General features: G+C 45.0%; 1 pseudogene; it reads left to right on the top strand.

Moving 5' to 3' along the window:
- The window catches only part of LOC140694411 (serine/threonine-protein kinase Nek7-like), a 74,363-nt pseudogene extending 56,520 nt beyond the window's left edge, over positions 1-17,843 (top strand).
- Positions 17,844-19,777: the final 1,934 nt, after the last annotated feature.

Raw genomic sequence — 19,777 nt, 5'->3', positions numbered from 1 at the left:
AGCAGTACAGTTTTAATTGATATGCAACAAAGTAGACTTTACTAATTAAAATCAAGATGCTGTGCTTTGGCTACACGGACCTTTACATGGAAAAGTAGGTTTTACACATTTCCTTTATTGTTCAGTGCAGCAATTGCATCCTTCCAGGGTTGTAGGTTGGTGGCTTACAGTTCAAAAAAAAAGAGCTGCCACCAGCCCCGAAGACAGACAGTGGGCTTTCGTCCCTCCGACACCCCCAGAATACTAATCAGGAGAGTCGGACCCTGGAGGTCAGGGAGCAAGTCAATCATTCTAGCGATCGTCTCAGTGTGGAGGATCAAATTAGCCTGAAAAATTCAGCTGCTGGGAGGAGAGGGCGAGCAGCTGTCAGGGGCAGCGTCGAGATGCACTAATGAACCAGATGAATAGTGCAAAAGCTTGAAAATAAAAACAGGACAGTTGACATTTTTCATCTGTCAAAAGCAGGAGATGCATGAAAATATACTATTCCTGTTTAACTCCTTAGGGGACGTTCGGATTTTTTTTTTAACGCTCTGCAGTATTGAGACAAAAGTGCTGTAATGAACTCCTGGCACACGATAATGAATATATGCACGTTTACTTAGGGTTTCTGCAAACATGGAGACTGTCATTTACATACACAGCCTATATTTCAGGGTGGCATTTTAAAGACCCTATTTCATCCTAAAGTGTCCTCCCATTTTAACCAAAAAAAAAAAAAGCAAAAAGCCATGGTCATCATCATTGGAGCTTCTCTTCTAGAAATTTCCTTGCAGATGGAGTGCTTTGTATGTTTAGGGACATGGACACTGTTTTTTGCCCTTTTCTCTTCGTGGGGAGCACCTGGTCCTGAGGCGGTTGGTGCGAGGTGCGTCCCCTGCAGGGCCGGCTCCCGTCCAGGCCGGGAAGGAGTTAAGCCCAGGCAGGAGCCGCCAGACAGATGAGAGCGTTTTCAGCTGGTCCCATCCCCGCCGCCGGCACCCGCTGCGGAGCACAGCATGGCCGGCGTGTTTCACACGCGCGCGGCCTGTCTGGGGATGTACACATTGTCCTTCCAAAATCAGACTTATTAGCACATGTAGAAAAGGGTGACTGACTTGGGGCAGCCCTGCGCTCTGTGCGGTATCCTGGCTGCCGCAGTTCAGAGGTTCAGAAGGTTCGAACAGGAGGCGAACATTTTAAATTGAATTTTTAGTTTGTAACCCGGCTTCCTACAGTCCTTGCTCGCACTTTAAATGTCAGGTTAGAACCTGGTCTTAAAGTTAAATTCAATAATGTCCCTTTTAAATTGGTTCACCCTTTGAGTCGTCTTTTTCTGCGTAAAAATCTCATTTGGATGCGCCTCCAAGTAGCGGCCATGACTTGTAAAACCTTGGCGCACAGTTCGTGCTTCTGCGACCCCGTCAGAGGAGAGGAGTCCTCATGCTTTTATGAACTGCTTGAGGATCAGTTACGACATTCAGATTGAGGAGACTTTTTTTTCCACTCAAAATAACCTTTCCCTGCAGATGGAAACTATCGTGCAACCTAAAATGCTGTGCATTCTGGTCCTAAAGCATTGCTAGATGGTAATTCAGTTTTACCTTAAGTTTCATTTTTGTTGTATTTTGACCACTATCTGCTTGATGTAGACCGTTGATGCCTGCTGAGTCATGAAATAAATTAGCTGTCTTTATGGCATTATATTTACAAAGAGTTTTAAGTTATTTTATGTTCTTTTTCTTAATGCTGTTTTATGTGGCATATATATATATACATATGAATAATTACATGCTAATCATTTCTCCCTTTTAGGGAAGTTTAAATGTTGAAAATAATAACCAAAAATTGAAGTAAGATTTCTAGGACTTGCTAAATAATTCTCTGCAAAGGATTTTGGCAAGAGTCAAAGTGCCTGGGTGGCTTCATTTACAGCCTCTGCTTACTCCACCCCCGTGCAAGAGTCTTGTGAGGTCGCCTGCAAAGCTAACCTGTAACTGTGTCAGTCTCACTGGGAGCATTTTACAGATGGCTGCGCTCCAGAGTCCGTTCTACGGTGACAAAATGAACCTGTACTCGCTGTGTAAGAAGATAGAGCAGTGCGACTACCCGCCTCTTCCCTCAGGTCACTACTCGGAGGAAGTAAGTCACCTTTCAGTCCGGGTGTTCGTTCGTCATTCGTTGTGCTGACGTCTGCGTTCTGCCAAGAAACTTTCCTTTTCCAGTAATACGGGTGCTGAGTGCAGGGCACTTGCGCTGTTTCATTCTCGTGGAGGGAGGCTTGGCGCTCAGAGAGCGGACTCGTGCTTCATCATGGGGGGTGGGCCACAGCCCAGCGCGCGCGCGGAGGGAGGCTGGCCACGTCCTGGGTGTGACGGGCACGGTGGCTGCCCTCAGAGCACAGGAACACGGCCGAGGGCGGGACTCAGGCCCAGGCCCCAGTCATCAGCACATCCGGCATCCGCCCCTGCCCTCACAGCCTCAGACCGACACACAGTAGGACTTTCTTCCTGGCAGAGCTTCCCTCCTGCCCCTGTTTTCCCCAAATTGAAACAAACTCTCTGAACTCCTTGTCCCTCAGCCTTGTTCTTTCAGCTTTGTCCTCCGTCCTCTTACAAGACCTGCCCCGTCAGCCCTCACTGCCGCCGTCAGCTTCTGTGGGAAGTGTCTGAGGCTGTCATGGTAGATGTGTAAAAAGTGTGTCGGATGGGATTGACAGTTTTAGAAGACTTCACCTTATTCAGATCTGAGCCTGGACCCTTGCTCGCTTTGGCAGCCCACTGAAATGAGTGGCTGGGCTCCACCCAACATCCGGTTTTTCGTTGGACGAAGCGTCTCCCGTTCTTGCCTAATGCATCATGATTTTACCAATATTTCAGAAGGAGATACACAGAATAGCAGTGTCCCAGGTTAACTAGATGTGTTCACGTAACTCTGAAAAGCTCACTGGGGACCCGCCCAGAGGAAACACCGTTTTGAGTTCGGGCACCTCACCTTCTCATGAGCAACAGGGTTTTTGCCCAAGGAAAATGGAAAAGAGTAGGATAAAATATGAAAACAAGTACGATGTTCACCTTTTAGGCAGTCTTGTTGCTGTTTCTATTCTGAAATAAATACGGTTGGCTGTAGTTCTGTGTGAGGAAGCCTGAGTCGTGCAACGTGAGTGGTAAGTGAAGAGTCTTTACGTCTGTGAAGCACTTGTGGCCTGAGGACGTTAAAAGTACCTTTTTTCTAGTAGTTTTGATACTGATAATCAATGATGCTTGGTTTTTTGTTTCATAGCATTTGTCTTCAGGTAATTAGAATAAACTCTTACAAGGCAGGGATGGTAATTTGGAAGTCTCATCATTATTTGATGTTAATGCTATTGTGTTACCCATTTTTAATTACTGTTTGGGGTGTAGAATATAAACATGGTGTTTCACAAAACCACCTTCAGAACCCTGGGCCTGGAGACCAGAGGGGTGAGCAGTGGTGCCGCAGGATGGCGGGGCTGCCCGGCCGCTCTTTGTTGTGTCATTCATGCTGTCTGCTCTTTTCCACGAAGCGCATGAATATTTCACGTATCTGCATCCTCATCCCCTATTCTTCTTGACTAATTTTCAGACTGTCTGGATTTGCATTTCACATGGTAGCTGATGAGGGGATGCCGGGTGCAGCAGTGAAGCCTCAGCAGGCGGTTACCATGGTGACCTTCAGCAGGATTTTAATGATGATACCACTCTAGTGGCTCGTTGAAGTCGGCCTGCCTGCAGGGCTACTTCGCTGCAGCTAAGTGTGAAGTTGGATTTGCGGATTCTCAGCCAAGGGGCAAATATCAAAGTCTGGCCCAGATAGAAGAAGGTCTTACAGCCAGGAAAGGAAAATAGATTCCACTTTTTACTTCACTCTGTATAGTTACCAGTTTAGGAAAGAGATATAAAGCAAAATACGTTATATGATGTACTTTCCAAAAAAGATAGTACGGTCCCTCACGTGGGTGAAAATCTGCTGTTATGCCGAGATAAATAGAGAGCTGCACTATGTAGGTAAACAAGGAAACTAATTCTTACTGAAGAAATGAGATTCAAAAAATACAGGCTAATGATCTTACTTTAATCTGTTCAGTTATGTAGAAAAGTTCTCAGAACAGGAGCTTTGAAATGCAGATGTGCTAATAAATATTTTCTCTCCTTAAGTAGGAACTCAGTTTGTTTGGAAAATAATTACCCAGAATACATGGCAGCAAAAAACCTGAACAGATTTCATGCTGCCATGCTTTAACGGCACCCTAAATATTCCTTTATATAGTAAGCTTTTTAGATCTTCTTAAAGTCCAAATCACTATTTGGTTTTTCAGTATGGCAAAATTTAGGAAACAATGAAGAGTGAAGTATAAAATTTTTAAACAGTAAACTTTTAATTAAAAGACCAATTCATTAGGTGTCAATTTTATAACTCAAATGATAATGGACTCTGAATCTGCTTGAAAACTAAAAATTTTAAGCAGATTAATTTCCCACCAAATGTGTATTTAAAAGTTCACCAAATTGATTTAGCTGCTGCTCAGTATTTAAGGCTACTGACCAGAGAGGATGCGCAGAATGAAAACTGTGCTTGCCAGTCAGCCTCGGCCTCAGGATTCCTGAGAACCTGCAGGATCCGTTCTAGAGACAGTTATTGCCTTTGGAACTCAGAGTTTAAAAGTTGGGGATTTTAAAATTTATTATAATCTAAGACATTGATACACTTAAGCATCAAAAACCGAAAACTGAGGAATAGTGTCCTTGGGAAAAATAAACTTGTATGTCAGAGCTTTCCTTTGACTCACGCTTCTTGTCATGATGTTCAGCTGATGAGGATTCTAGACAAGACACCTCAGCCGCACACGAGTGGTATTAGGGGTGTGTGTTTTATAGCTTGCTAAAATACTTTTATTTAAGACTTCTAGTATTCAATATTCTTTCCTTTTCTAGTAATGATCTCATCCATGTCTCAGTAGGGAATTATTAGACTTAATAAAAGCATGGGATTGAAAAGACGCACATCGCCCCTGCAGCGGCTCTCGGGTTTAACCAAACTCGGTATTGTTGTGATAAAGCAATTGGCATCAGTGAAGCAGGCATTTACTGAGCACTTACCATGTACAAGGAGTGCGGATCCCCGAGGCCCCTCATGCCCGGGCGCGGGCTGACCCCTCCAGACGTGCGGGTCCCAGCGCACTCTCCTCTCCCCCAGCGCCACCCACGCGGGCTCTACCGGCAGGCCCGTGAATTACCATCTTTTTATGAATGCTATCTCCTCATTTTGAAATGCCCCCTCTCCTTGTTCTCTATCAGGCGGACTTATTCGCTTTAAAACAAAGCATGGACTTCACCTCATGCATGAAGTTACCCTCCTCCCTTGGCGATCACACTGTAGTGTAATTGTTCCTTTTTTTAATTGAGGTGTAGTGGATTTACAGTATTAGATGCGTCTCAGGTGTACAACATAGTGATTCACAATTTTTAAAGGTCATACTCAATTTATAAATATCATAAAATATTGGCTACACTCCCTGTGCTGTACAGTGTATCCTTACAACTTGTCTGTTCTGTACATAGAAGTTTATACCTCTGAATCCCCTGTCCCTCCCCTGCCCCTCCCCACTGCCCTCTCCCCACTGGAGACCACTAGCTTGTTCTCTGTATCTGCAGTCTGCTTCTGTTTTATTATATTCACATATGCTTCAGAGTCCACAAAGAAGGGGACTTTTGTCTTTCCCTGTCTGACTCGCCTCGCTAAGCATAATCCACGTCCACCTGTGCTGCTGCACGTGGCCCGTCCCTTTCTTTGTCCAGCTGCCTAGTTCTCCACTGCCCACACACCGCGCCTTCTCCCACGCGGGGCCACTCTGGACCGTCCCCTCCTGTCCCGAGGAGCTGTAGCTGCCTTTCGTCTGTGTGTCTCTGGGGCCTGGCGCGTTAAAGGAGGTTTAGGGAATAATTCATTGATTGATTGATCAACCAGTTGAGGGAATGAGGGAGTGAGATTAAAGGAATAAATGGAAAAAAGAATGAAACAATAAATGTCAACTGAATGAGAGAATGTTCTCAAAGAACTCTACCTAGTGAGGCAGGAAAGTACTCGAAAGGCAGGTCAGCGATGATGATTTCTCTTAACAAGGTTACCTGCTGTGTGATCTTGCTCGTGCTCACGAGCAGGCAGCATCGTATCGGGTGTCCAGCATCCATCCACTAGGAAGGAAGACAAGTGGATGTTTTCCCTCCAGCTTCGGTGTTTAATTTCTTTGGGAGATGCTGGAGTAGTCACCAGAATTAGGCATGTTCACTGTTGAAAAGGTTATCGAGGCTATCTCAGGAGAATCTAAGAAAATATACAGTTGTTTTTTAAAATACCAACCTAAATGGTCACACCCAAAGAACTAATGGAGAATGGATGAAATCTTAGAAACTTTCACTTCCAAAATGACCATCTTTTTTTTTTTTACTTTATTAAATGATAGTATCTTTTTTTCACTTTATTGCCTCCATTGCTTTTTATCCCTTTCTTAGACAATATCATAATGCCGCCTCTTTTTTTAATCTTTTTTTAAGTTAGAGAAATGGAAGGCAGGAGAGGAGGGTTTTCCATCCCTTTCAGCCTTTCCAGGAATGGCCGCTGTCTTCCCAGCCGCTTCACTCAAATGTGTAAGAATTCCAGCAGCATTTCCATTTTTTTTCCCAATCAAAGTATAGTTGATTTATAACGTTGTGTTTCAGTTGTACAGCAAAGTGATTCAGGTATATATTTTCAGATTGTTTTTCATTATAGGTTATTACAAGATACTGAATATAGCTCCCTGTGCTACACAGTGAATCTTTGTTGGTTATCTAATTTATGCATAGTAGTTTTTATCTGTTAATCCCATATTCCTAATTTATCCCTCCCTCCCTTTCCCCTTTGGTAACCATAAGTTTGTTTCTCTCTGTGAGTCTGTTTGTGTTCTGTATATAGATTCATTGGTATTGTTTTTTAAATTCCACGTGTAAGTGATATCATATAATATTTGTCTTTCTTTGTCTGACTTACTTCATTAAGTATAATATCCTCTAGGTCCATCCATGTTGCTGCAGATGGCATTATTTTATTCTTTTCATGGCTGAGTAGTGTTCCATTTGCATGTATATATATTTTATATATATATATGTGACATCTTTATCCATTCATCTGCCACCGGACACTTAGGTTGCTTCCATGTCTTGGCTATTATAAATGGTGCTGCTGTGAACATTGGGGTGCATGTATCTTTTCAAATTTGAGTTCCCTCTGGATATCTGCCCAAGAGTGGTGTTGCTGGATCATAAGTCTATTTTTAGTTTTTTGAGCAATCTCCATACTGTTCTCCATAGTGGCTGCACCAAACTGCATTCCCACCAGCAGTATAGGAGGGCTCCTTTTTCTCCACAGCCTCTTTACCACTTATTATTGTAGACTGCTTGGTGATAGGCTGACACCTCACATGGCATTTTCACTATTCTTGAGACTAGATAAGTATTGATTCTTCCAGCATATTTAAAATACAAGGATTAAAAAGTTTGATCCTTTCTAAGCTTGAATATATATGAATAACAAAATAGTAATAAATTTTAGTTGAATTAAACTGATTTCAGATATTTATTGGTTATTATGGAGTCTAAATATATTTACATGGCTTTAAATAAAATTGGAATACTGAATTTTTTTCAGTTTCTGAAATCACCATTTTCTTTCATTCATATCCACACTTTCCTGTTAAAGAGAAAAGGTCTGTGGCATTACTCCCATTTTACATATGAGCAGACAGAGACCCAGAAGCATCAGAGCAAATGCTAGACTCCTGGGCGCGGCCCCTCAGGACACCCCTCCGCTTGTGCTCCTGGAGCAGAGGGGCCGCGCCCGGGGGCGGTGTGAGGGGCTCCATGCCTTCTCCCCGGACCCCTGGGCTCTTCCTGCCTCCTGCCCCGCCTGCCGTCTGGGCTATCCCTCCGTGGGGCGCCATGTGCACGGGCAGGGCCGGTCAGAGCTGCTCGGAACCCCTTCTGCCCGGTTGTGACTTAGGGACCACGTACCCCTGAAGGGAAAGGATGGGGAGACTTTGCAGAAGGATGGGAATGAAGTTTACATACCAGGGTATGCGCAGACTACTACGTATAATTAAAGTAAGACACCAGGTGCGTTGATTCATAACATGCTAACCGAAAATGTTAGTTTGTTGTAATTTTACTAATACTTTTATTTTTCCCAATGGTTACCCTTAGGGAAAGGAAAATACTAAATGAAAGATGTAAAAATGATAACTGGCTTTTTAACCTAACATTTACAAGTAATTTCTGTTTATATTTAAATTCAGAATATGTTTAAAGAAGCTTTTTAAGAAAGTTGAATCGGTAACAAAAAACATGACCTTTGTTTTAGCTCATAAAAGAGCTACTTTATGTAAATAAGAAGAAAAAATAAGATGAAAGTGTCAGCTACAGATTTTTTTGCATATTTTGTAGTTAAACTTAGTTTATAAAACTTTTTATTCACTTGAGCATCTAAATAGTTCCATATTACTGTTGCTGGATTCACAGATTTTAATAGAACCACATAAATTTCTTGGAGTTGTCACTGAAAATTAACCATTGTTACTTAAATTGATGTTGGAAGATTATTCCTAATACCCTGCCCCAAGAATATTTAAATGAGGGACTCTATGGCCTATGGCACAAGTAATGTTTAGAGGTAAACCTTTCCACAGATGTTTTTCTAATCCTTATAATTATGTAACCCAGTGCTAAATGAGATGAGAATATTTTACTGTAAAATGTAGGAAGAGATATCTAATAATATTAAATATATAACTGTGCCATTATTTATTAAAGTTAACACTGTCATCTCAAACTCTGTTAATAACATTGGATTTTCCTTCCTAATGTCGCCATGTAAGATTAGATCTTCAGGCTTTAAATGTTTCATTTTTGTTTAAAAATATGTGTAAGTAGGCGCTCTGTTCACTTACGCTGCTGAAGTGACTCGCTCCTTGAAGACGTGAGTCCGGGACGGTGCCCTGTAGCACACGCGTCCGGTGGGCTCCTGTGAGCCACGTGACTTTCTGTCAGACTCCCACAGTTCTCACTGGATGAGCTTCAGCTGCGAAGGCAGACCTGGCGTCCCCTCCTGCCTATGCAGGGGGCTTCCTCCTCGCTTTCCCTCTACCCCAAGTCAGCCACTGGTGGCACTTTGGTGTGCGGGTTGGATGCGCCTCATCATTTTGTGTAAACATCTGAAGCATCAACCTGTAGTGTGCTTTAATGCGTCAGACCCACTGTGGGTGCTGAAGTGCGTCCTTGGGTGGGTGGAAAGTGGGTGTACCTGGGAGCTGATGTGACCTAACTGGTCTCAGAGGGATTGAGGTGGGGGTGGAGCAGAACCAGTGCCGACAGCCCGGCCTTCACTGTCCTGCGCAGGGCTGTGTTAGTGACCTGATGCCGGGATGCCCGAGGAGCCGATGGCATCACCTGCACGTGACTGCACTCGACCCAAAACTGGGTGATTGCACTGACAGCTGTGACTGTCAGCACCCTCTTCTTTCTCATATTTTTGGTACAAACCTATATGCTTTGGTGTTTCTTTAGAAATACATACATCAGAGTATATTAGCATTTTTTCCGCTTTACTGAAAATAGTCAATTTCTGTATGACTTACGATGTCATAATCCTTTAGAAATGTTACAGAGGACTCATTTTATTTTTACTTTATATGCTTTTTTTCTCATTTAAATGTTTCTGTGTTGCTTTTTAAATTTCTCTTAAACATCTGAATTCAACAGTTTTTTCTTTCGTTTTGTAAAGGCTCTTACATATTCAGACCTTTATTTTTGCCTTATTTTCAGCTTGTTCTAAAAAACAACTTTAAAACAAACCGAAGTACGTGTTTTTACAAACATGAGTAAAGTAATTCAGACTAAACAGGTTTCTCGAGATAATGACAAACATGAAATGTCTCTCTACTTGTTCCTGTTTGTTTTTATGACTGTAATAACATCTATTGATTTTGGAACTGTTTCTGTAATTTAAGTAATAAGTAGAAAGCTAATTCCATTTAAACACAAACTTTTTTGAGCGAGTGATTGCCCGCCAGTACTACTAGGAGTTAGAGCCTGACTTACGGGAACATACGTAGAATTGTTAGTTACCATATGGACACACGTTCTTCTTGAACGTGGTTAATAGTGTAGCATTTAGAATCGTCTCCAAGTTTTGGATAATTGTTAAGGATGTTTTCAGTAATTTCTTTCCCAGAGATTTGCGGGAACTTTTAATGTAAGACTAGCATTGAGGGAGAGCACTGCAATAATTATTTCTTTCTGATTACATAATGTCTGATGGATCAAAAACTTAAGAGGCCTTTTTTTTGATTCATCACATCACTGCAAATTCATGATACAGTGTAAAGAAATTGCTCCGTGTTAAAATTCAAGTGCATTTACTTTGGAGGGAGTCACGGTCACTTGGATGAATGAGTCAGGTTAGAAAAGACACTGAAATGGTCACTCTAGTCAGAATGCCAGTGTGAACGTTTCTGTGTCTTCATTTCTCGGGGAGAGTAGGCCTCTCTCTCGTGGTTTTGTAGAGCCCTAGAGAAGACTTTTTGGCTTGTTTTTTGATCAGAGTTGGTCTGTGAAATGTGAGGGCAGATCCATTAATTGTAGAAACCAACGAGCCAGTGTTAGAGCTGGCTTCTTTTGAGAATCAAATGCCCTAACGCCTCTCTCTGGCTCCGTGGAGGGTCAGGCGTTGGTGCGGGGTGGCCGCGGGAACCCGCAGACCAGGCTGGAGTTCCCTCGGGCAGTGCCACGCGGTGACTGAAGGCCGGTGTCGGAAGCCGGAGCGCTTGGGTTCAGACCCAGGCGGGGCCCGTGCTGCCCTGTGACCTGAGGGCCGTCCCGCTTCTGCTAAGTGTGGCCTCCGCAGACCGCCTCACCCAGGGTCCTGAAGCTGAGGAAGACGCGAGGGTGCCTGGTGGTGCCTGGCTCACAGCGAGAGCTGGAACAGGCCCCGGCCCGTAGGACGTGGCTTCCTCTCTGCCCTGGCCGTGGAAATGGCATTGAAGCTGGAGGTACCTCACGGGGCACGAGGAGACGCCTCCTCACGTGTGGTGCTCAGGAGACCGTATTCCGTGGTCCGCTGGAACCTTGGGGAAAAGTATCTGCTGCTGCCAGGAGCATCTCAGTCCCAGCCATGTGGCCCTTAGATTTGTCCCCCGGCTGCCAAAAATGCGCCACGGTGGCCACGTGAGCCAGCCCGTCACCTTTGGCTGTTTAACGGCTAAGAAGCTGGGGGCGTCTCTAGTGAAGCTGAGTTTCCTCCCTCCCTTTCGTTCGTGACCTCAGCCCCCTCTGCCGTCCCTTACGGTTATGCCTGAACCTCCCGTGTCTTAGCCTCCTGTTCATCACGTCGGGAGCACGGGTCACTCTGCCGCCCAAAAGAGCTACTGAGCTTCCGTGTACATTGACAGAGGGGTGGGTGTGACCTTATTGGTGGAACCTATATTGGTATCTGGTGTGACGGGGGACTCTTCTCAGGGCCACATGAATTTGCGTTTTTTAATCAAATTATTTGTTAAAGGCATAAACCTTGGTCCGTGGCTGTGTGTAGTAGATGAGTAGCAAGTGTGATTTTCCCCCCTCATTTTGCCGAGACTGCTGCCGCTGCCGCTCCCCTACTAGGTTGTGAGGTCTATTTAAATGCTTCTTTGAAACGGCTCATAGTCATACTTACCAAGGAACCTACATCAAGTTAAGAGTTCAGGCCTGTGTAAATCTCCCATAATGTGTTTGCATTCCACCTTTCAAAAAGGGTTTGAGATAACTTACAGTAAAAGATGTGACTTGCAGGTTATTAACTAGAAGCAGGTCGAATTCAGGACCAAGGAGAGAAGGGGATGTCGATTCCCCTTCCTCTCGGTGCGTCTGTCATGGCCTCGTGGCTCCATGGCTCCAAGCGAGACAGTGAACAAACCCTTCTGCCTTTAAGGAGGAAGTGTGCCTGCTCCTCAGAGATGGCAAATTTTCCTTCTGCTAAACTGGGATTGAGACAGCTCCCATTCAGGCCTTCGAGTAACACCAGGCGCTGTCTGCACAGCAGCCGTACAGCAGATGCCTGAGTGATTTTGGTAAAAGCCAAAAGCGGGCATTCAGGCATGGTGTTAGAAAGGTGATTGGGCAGCGGGACAGACCAGTGTGCTCCAGGGTGCGGCCTTCTGGGGGCCCGATTTGATTAAAACGGGGGACACAGATCATCCAAGCTGTGTGAGCTGCATTCCTCTGACTTGCCTCCCCTGAATGTCCGTTTTCTTAGCCCAAGTTTGAGGGGAGCCGTGTGACCCACCTATGGGTTTTCTTTGAATTCCAGTTTCTGAAAATTCAAATCTTTGAGTACTCCACGCACCGCTGATTGTTCCTGGACAGGGAGCTGCAGTGGTAGATTCTGTTCTGCTGATTTGCTTAAGGGAATACAAACAGCGAGCGGGTTGACACCTTTGATCAAAGCAGAGGCGTCTCACCACTGTGCCCACCGGTTGGAAGTCAGACCAGCCTCCAAGTGCCTGAGACGTTAGTCCCTCCACTCTGTGATGACCCCCATCAGCACCCAGTAGCCATCACGCTCTGTCAGATCCCGGTAACTCCTCTCTCTCGATGGGAACACAGTAACACCTTAACCCAGGTGACATCCCCTTGTAGCGGTGCTGATCTGAAATTAAACCAGGGAGTGTCACCGAATGATCGTGGTGCTTGCAGAGCTGTATGAGGCATCGTGAGGAGCTCAAACTGAAAGGCCACGTCCGTGAAAGGAAGTGAGCCCTCAGCAGGGGGGACAGGCTGAAGCCCTCCCCGCAGCAGGGCGGCTAGGGAGGCTGCAGGGAGGGTGCGCGGTGCAGCAGGTGGGTGATGCCCCGACAGCAGGCGGGTCGCGGTGTGAGGGTGCAGGACAGAGCAGAGCAGAGCAGCAGCATAAATAAGGCTGAGGGGCCTGACGCCGGAGGCGAGCACAGAGCTCTGGGTGCGGCAGTGCCTTGCAGCGCCAGGTGGGCAGGACGGAGGAGGGGCCGTGCGGCTGGGAAGGGGCTGGGAATGTAGGCGGGGGCCGGGTTTGGGAAGCCCTGGTACAGCACCGGAGAGGCAGGGCAGCGGGGCCATTGAAATGCTTGATGTTGGCGGGTGGTCAGCTTGGGGTTCAGCAGCACAAGGGGGATGGAACTGGAGGCAGGACTATCGCGGTGGAGCCCGAGCGGAAGGACAGTGCACCTCATTGCTGTCGGGAAGCAATGGGACTCGGCTGGTGATGGTTGGGCACTTGGGCAGGAAGTGTCTGAATGCGTGTCAGACGTCTGGCCCAGATACGAGAGGTGCTGCCCACAAGGGGAAGGCCGGGTCTGGGGAAAGAAGGAGCAAGACCTGGTTCTGAACACGTGGAACTTGTGCTGCTGCTGTCAGTGCAGGCAGATGCGGTGGCAGGTGAGGGGTGGAGCCGGGGGAGGTCTGACATTACTGTCGTTGCTGACTTTCCAGACGGGAAGGTGAATCATTCAGTTTCATTCTGGTAGCATCATGTAATCTGAGGGATGAGAGCTAGGACAGACCTTACAGGTCACCTGCTCCTGCCCCCTCCTTGAATGGATAAAGAAATCAACCTCCCCTGGCAGTGACTGACCTCCGGGCCCAGGGCTGCGGGTGCCTCGACCTTGGACAGGCCTGGTTTCCACAGTCCCGTCCGGCTCCTCACCCGTCCTCCCCTCCTCCTCTCCCACTTGACTTTCTTGCTGGCGGTAGCCTCTCCCTTGCGCTGTTACTAGAAGCAGCTCACAGATTCTATCACCAGCTTCTTTATCCTCTAGATGAAAAATTTTTATGGGAGAGGTCGAGGACTGTGAAGAAATTATAGTAATTAGAGAATTAAACCAAGTGCTAATCTAGTGGCCAGAGTTAATGCAAGTTTTCAGAGTATCTGAGTCATTTCTAAAGACAGACTTAACGGCTGAAAAATCGGTTCTTCCCCGTGATTTGCCCATCATCTGTGGAAGACCAGGTCATGAACATGCGTGGCTTCGCGGGCGTGTGGCAGTTAGCATTAAACATGAAATTCCCCACTCATCCACTCAGTGGCTCCAGGACTAGATGGGAAGATATTTTCTTAGTTTATTAAAATGTACTTTTTGCTGTGACGTCAGTGAGTAAACCTCAGCCCTCTCGTCTATAAAATGAGGACATAAATATTTCTTACAGTTGAGGATCACAATCCTGCTTGTCGCTGAGCCTGTTTGTCGTGTGTCATTCTTAGTTTGGAGGAGGCTTCTACTTTAATACAAAACTAATAAAAACTGTAGATAAATTGGTTTTATATGTTGGTTTATATAATGGTTTATGATATACATATATAAATTGGTTTATGATAAATGTGTGTGATAGCTGTTTACCCTAATTTTCTCCTGCAGATTTAGATATATAGTAAGCTAAGTGTGAAAATTTCACCTTACAGTCAAGGCTGTCATAGTAAATTCTAGGTCAAATAAATGTAGGTATATAGGTGGCAGTTCATTTGGAGTCTTTGGTTTAAAACTTACCGTCTTTACTGACTGCTGTCTTCTGATTAAACTTCTCTGAACAATCGTAAGATCACTTTAAAGCCTCTGGTTGTGACTGTGGAGAAAACTGCTTGTTTGACATGAACGCTCACCAGTGAACTTGCCCCTCAGAGCGGCCGACTCCCTGTGAAGTCGCTGACCGGGTCGCGCGCGTTCCCAGACGCGCAGACAGACGCGCAGCAGCGCGCGCGCCGTCCCGGGAGCGCGCAGCCGCCCGCGGCGCCCCCGCGACCGGCTCGCCGCGGCGGCGGGGCTCAGTCGCTGTGTCGTGTGTCTCTGCAGCTGCGGCAGCTGGTGAACACGTGCATCAACCCGGACCCGGAGAAGCAGCCGGACATCACCTACGTGTACGACATGGCGAAGAGGATGCACACCTGCACCGCCAGCAGCTGAGCGCCGGCCGCGCACGCGCGGCAGCGTTTCTGTGCAGATCATACCTCCCCGATGTGGGTGTTAAGATTAGTATTTCAGAGCTAATGTGCTTTGAATCCTTAACCAGTTTTCATGTAAGCTTCATTTTGTACCAGTTTAAGTCACCTGCTCGCAACCCCCAAATGACTTCGGATAAGCAAATTGCATGTTAGCAGAGCAAACGGAACATGATGGTTTTTAATGGCTCAAGATTTTTAGAAGTATTTAGAGTTCTGTGCCGGTAAGTTGTGTTCAGGTAGATTCAGCGCCAAACGTCGGAAGTGCAGCTTGGCCTCAGCCAGACACCCTCAACCTGCTGGGACGTGTCTGAGCAGGTGACTTGTGTGCTTTGCACTCATTTGTGGACATTTGAGATGAACACAATTGTGAATTTTTGTGATTATTTTATTCTTAAAAGTTTGAAGTATGTGTTTCTAGTTCTTAGCATTGCAGCTTTCAAATAGACTTAAGATAAATGTAAACTATTTGAGAAGCATTTAAAATTCTTAGCTTTTACATTCAAAATGCGACTATTAAATGTGAAAAAATTTGGGGACAAAATGTGAGTCTGACATGGAAGAATTTTTTTTTTGCTTTGTTTTGTTTTAATATCTTTGATATTCTCCTTGCAGTAACATGGTATAAATGAATCCATTTAAAAAGTGGTTAAGGATTTGTTTGGCTGGTTTGATAGTAATTTTGAAAGTTGCACATTGCCCAAGGCTTTTGTGTGTGTGTTTTTACTATTGTTTGTACATTTGAAAAATATTCTTTGAATAATCTTGTAGTGCTATGTCTCAGTGCCTCTGTGAGTTTCAGTGCTCTGCACCTGACTGCACACTGTAGTGTAAGCATAGGTTTTTATTCATAGATTTTATTGAAGTTCTGGTTGGTCCCCTTTAGAAATTTTTTTATATTCTTCAAGTTCCTTTCCTATTTATATTGTATATGCATTTTATCCATTATTGTTTCAGATTTTCTGACAACCTAATAGCCTTAAAAAATGCCTGGTGTACCAACACTTTTCCTGGATTGAATACTTTCTTGTTTAACTTTCTAAAACCTGGGCCACCCCGTGTGCATGGACTTAGTCTTGTCAGGGAGGAAGAAGGGAGGTGAGTTGTATGGTACCTGTGAATGTTGACACTGTTTCAATTCATTGAAGGTTGTAATTTCAGAATATGTTTATAAAGATGTGAAAACTGGCCAGGGCCACAGCCAGCATTTTTATGAGATTAACATTTCTATTGAGAAGCTTTTTGGCAAAGTGCTGTATGCACACATGACGGTGACAGAGCTGGTAACACTTGGGTTGGCTTAAGGGAATGCAGGGTTCAGTCAGTGCTGTTGTGGAGATGTTTGCTCTGAAGGCCCTCGTGTTCGTGGTGACCAGCGCCTCACAGACTTGTGAAGCCAGAAGGCTGGGCGGCGGTCACTGTGTGAGGACTCCGCGCCGCCCTGTAACCTTGGGATCCACAGTCCTGCCAGAGGGAACACCTCATGCTTGGAGAACACCTACCTTTAGCTGCTTTAGAACTGCTGGTTTTGTTTTTTCATAAAGTACTTTTCTTACAGTCATTTGAATACTTTCAAGTCATTTGTAAACTTTAAAGATGTACAAAGGGCAGAAGTGTCAACTTTTCCCCCCTAAATTTAATCAGCTTTAGTATCTTAATCAGTTCTGAATTTAGGATAATTTTATCTTGGGATCAGCCAAGGAGAGCTGGTTGTTCTAGGTGTGAGATGCTGCGCTGTTCCTTCCGGATCCTGGAGACTTCCCTGTGCCCTCGGCGCCCGCACGTGTCTCCAGGGTGATGAGTGGATTGTTTGTGTTGACCACTCGTCTCGTGTCCATTTTAATGTAATATAATTGAGTGAGATGCACTGTTCTCCATCTGGAACGGATATGCTCCTTTTTCTTGCAATTTTAAAACCTACATGGTTCAAATTCATTAGCTTGACTCATCACAGGCATTTAAGCAAAGATTTAAATGTTTCTTTTCAGTGAATCTGTCTGCTAGGAAGAAACAGCTGGGAAGAATTTGATGATCAGGGAAATCCATGGTTATTTTCTACATGTGGAAACTTTGGGATAATCTTTTTTTAATCGAAGTGTTTATATTTTTCTTGAAGAAACTGCTGTGCAAAAGACAAATTTTAATTTTGAACAGAATCATTTCAGTGAATTATGAAGATGATTAGGAGTTTTAACTTGTATAATCACCTATAAAATGTTCCCTTTATATTTCTGTTTATAAGTAAATTTTGTATTGATTAAGTGAGACATTTGAGTTGATCTGAAGAACAGTAAAATGTAAGGGACATGTGGTTCTAAACTTTATTCATACTTTGGTCCAGCTCCCCCGGGCGCAGCGGGGAGGGGTGACTGTTCTGTACGCTGAGGTTTGGGAATAGTGGCGAAGGGTGTCCCTGTGTACATAAGTGCTCAGCGACGTGCAGCGATGGCGAATTCGGTGAGACGTGACAGCTGCTTCCTGGACGCTGACCGTCTACGCGGTGTCTGTCACGAAACAGCGCTCTTGTGTCACAGCCCTGCAGGGGTTGCTGTTAACATTTACATACTTATTTTAACCAAAATGTTATTCATATTAATGTTTTTCTTTAAAATGAACGTGTTACGTTTATAACCCACAAATGCATAATTATCCTGTGCCTCATATTTCAACAGTACTGTAATATGGACTTCTTTTGTGAAATACTTTTATTTTGTTACGCTTCAAATACACATACTAAAAAGAATCTGTTGTTAGCTTTGAAAATTGTATAATATCCCAGTATAAATAAAAATATAAAATTAAAAAAATGAGTACAACAAAAAATGCTATGCGTCTGTGATTTGTCCCCTCAGGTCCACCGTGGGTTCTTTCACTTAGCCTGCAGAAGCAGCTCTTACTTCCGTAAGCTTGCCATCCTGCAGAAGCCTAGGATTGGAGACCACCGAGATGGTAATGGAGGGCTGACAGACCCTAGGAGTGGGCGCTGAAGTGTGCTGCTTCGCATGTCCCTGTTCTATTCAGGCCATCACTTGCTGTCTTCGAATAAGAAAAGTTCCTGAAAAGTGAAATATTCAGGCCACAGGTTCAGTTCCTGTCACTGTAATATGCTAGTGGTGACAGGGCAGGTGGCCTGAATGTTCTTTTCACGTGGTAACTGAAGATGGCTGCTCTGCCTGGCAGCTCGGAGGCTGCAGGATCTTGACGGGGTGGAGGCCGCCAGGCTGGTGCTGGAGGGTCGGGTACACCGTACGCAGCAGAGTCACATTCCGGGAGGCTGTGGTGGAGCACCACTCCTTTACAGCCTGCAGCGGACACTGGAGCAGCCGCAGCCTGATCGTGTGCGTGCTTGCGTGACTGTAATTAGCAGGAGATCTCGGGTACGAGATAGTGCTGGACTAGTTAGCGCTTCATTTCAGAAGTACGTTAATCAGAACGGTCATGACCAGACACACGTGATTAAATGTATTGGTGCAGCTGTAGTTACCGCCAAACGGACAGAATAACCTATTAAAATCAAAACAATGACATTAATTGGGAGGTTTATCTGAGGGAGTCCGTTTCTGGTCTTCTTACACATCCATTTCATTGTTCACTTGGATCTCGTTAATCTAATCTGAATCCTTAACAGGTGAAAACAAAGTAAAAGAAAACTTTTAAGTTGTAAGATTTGTAACCAGGGGTTTTTAAGTAAATTATTTGCACTGTATTACAATGCATAGAAAATAGTTTTTTTCACTCCTTTCTAGAAGCATAATCCTGCTCATAAATTGTGTCTCTAATCCTCATTTTCTCAAGTGTAAAGTCATGATGTAAATCCCTAACTCTACAAGAGAATTGAATGCCGATACGTTTTATGAAGGGTTGGGTGCAATGCCAGGGACCAAGTGAGGGTGTGCTACACGGAGCTGTGGTTACACCATGTGTCTCTCTTCTGGCTCCAGCCTCATCTACTTGTGCCTAATTCTCCCCTTTGTAGCCTGATGGGAATGGTTTTTCAGGGGCCCCAAGCTCTTTCTCACCTTAGGGCCAGTTCATCTTAAACAGCTCTTCCCTTTAGGTCAGAAATAGTCCTACAACCTTTCCATGGCTGACGTTAAACACACTTCTTCAGGAGCCATTCAGATGGCCCCCTTCACTTTTCCTTTGGTGCTGACTGCACTGCACCCAAATGATTACTTGTGTGGTCCTTTGTTTACTCACAGTCTAATCAGACTAGACCCCAGGCTCTAGTAGGACAAGTACATCCTGTGTTCAGTGTGCTGGTCTGCACCTAACACAGTGCCCCCCACAGGGGAGTCACGCAGTTTACTTTTCTCAAATTAGTAAGTAACATGGTGCTTGTGGTACCATGAGTGGAGCTGAGTGCTCCCGGAGACCGTGCATGGATGCAGAGACAGCAGTCAGGGAAGGAAGGACAAGTAAGGAGGGAAAAGAATCAAAAACTGAAAGAAGCTAAACCAGAAGAAAAATGTGAAGTTACCAGTCACCATAAGTTACAAAGAAATTGAAGTTAACATGGATTAAGGTTGGAACCTTGGACCTAGTAGACGTCACGGCAATGTTCAAGGTGGCCGTTTCAGGAGGAGACGAGTAGAAAACAAGCTGGGGGACAAGCAGGGGTGATGCACGTGGAGGAAGACAGTCCCCAAGTGCAGGAGGCACAGAAAGACCACGCAGAGTTAGCCCTGAGAGGAGCACGCCGAGACATACTGCGATCAAAGTGACAAAAACTAGATATCAGGAG

The sequence above is a fragment of the Vicugna pacos genome, unplaced genomic scaffold (genome assembly GCF_048564905.1).
Source record: "Vicugna pacos unplaced genomic scaffold, VicPac4 scaffold_21, whole genome shotgun sequence".
Classification (NCBI taxonomy): domain Eukaryota; kingdom Metazoa; phylum Chordata; class Mammalia; order Artiodactyla; family Camelidae; genus Vicugna; species Vicugna pacos.
The sequence above is the reverse complement of the archived record's forward strand: the minus strand, read 5'-3'. Positions and strand labels throughout refer to the sequence as shown.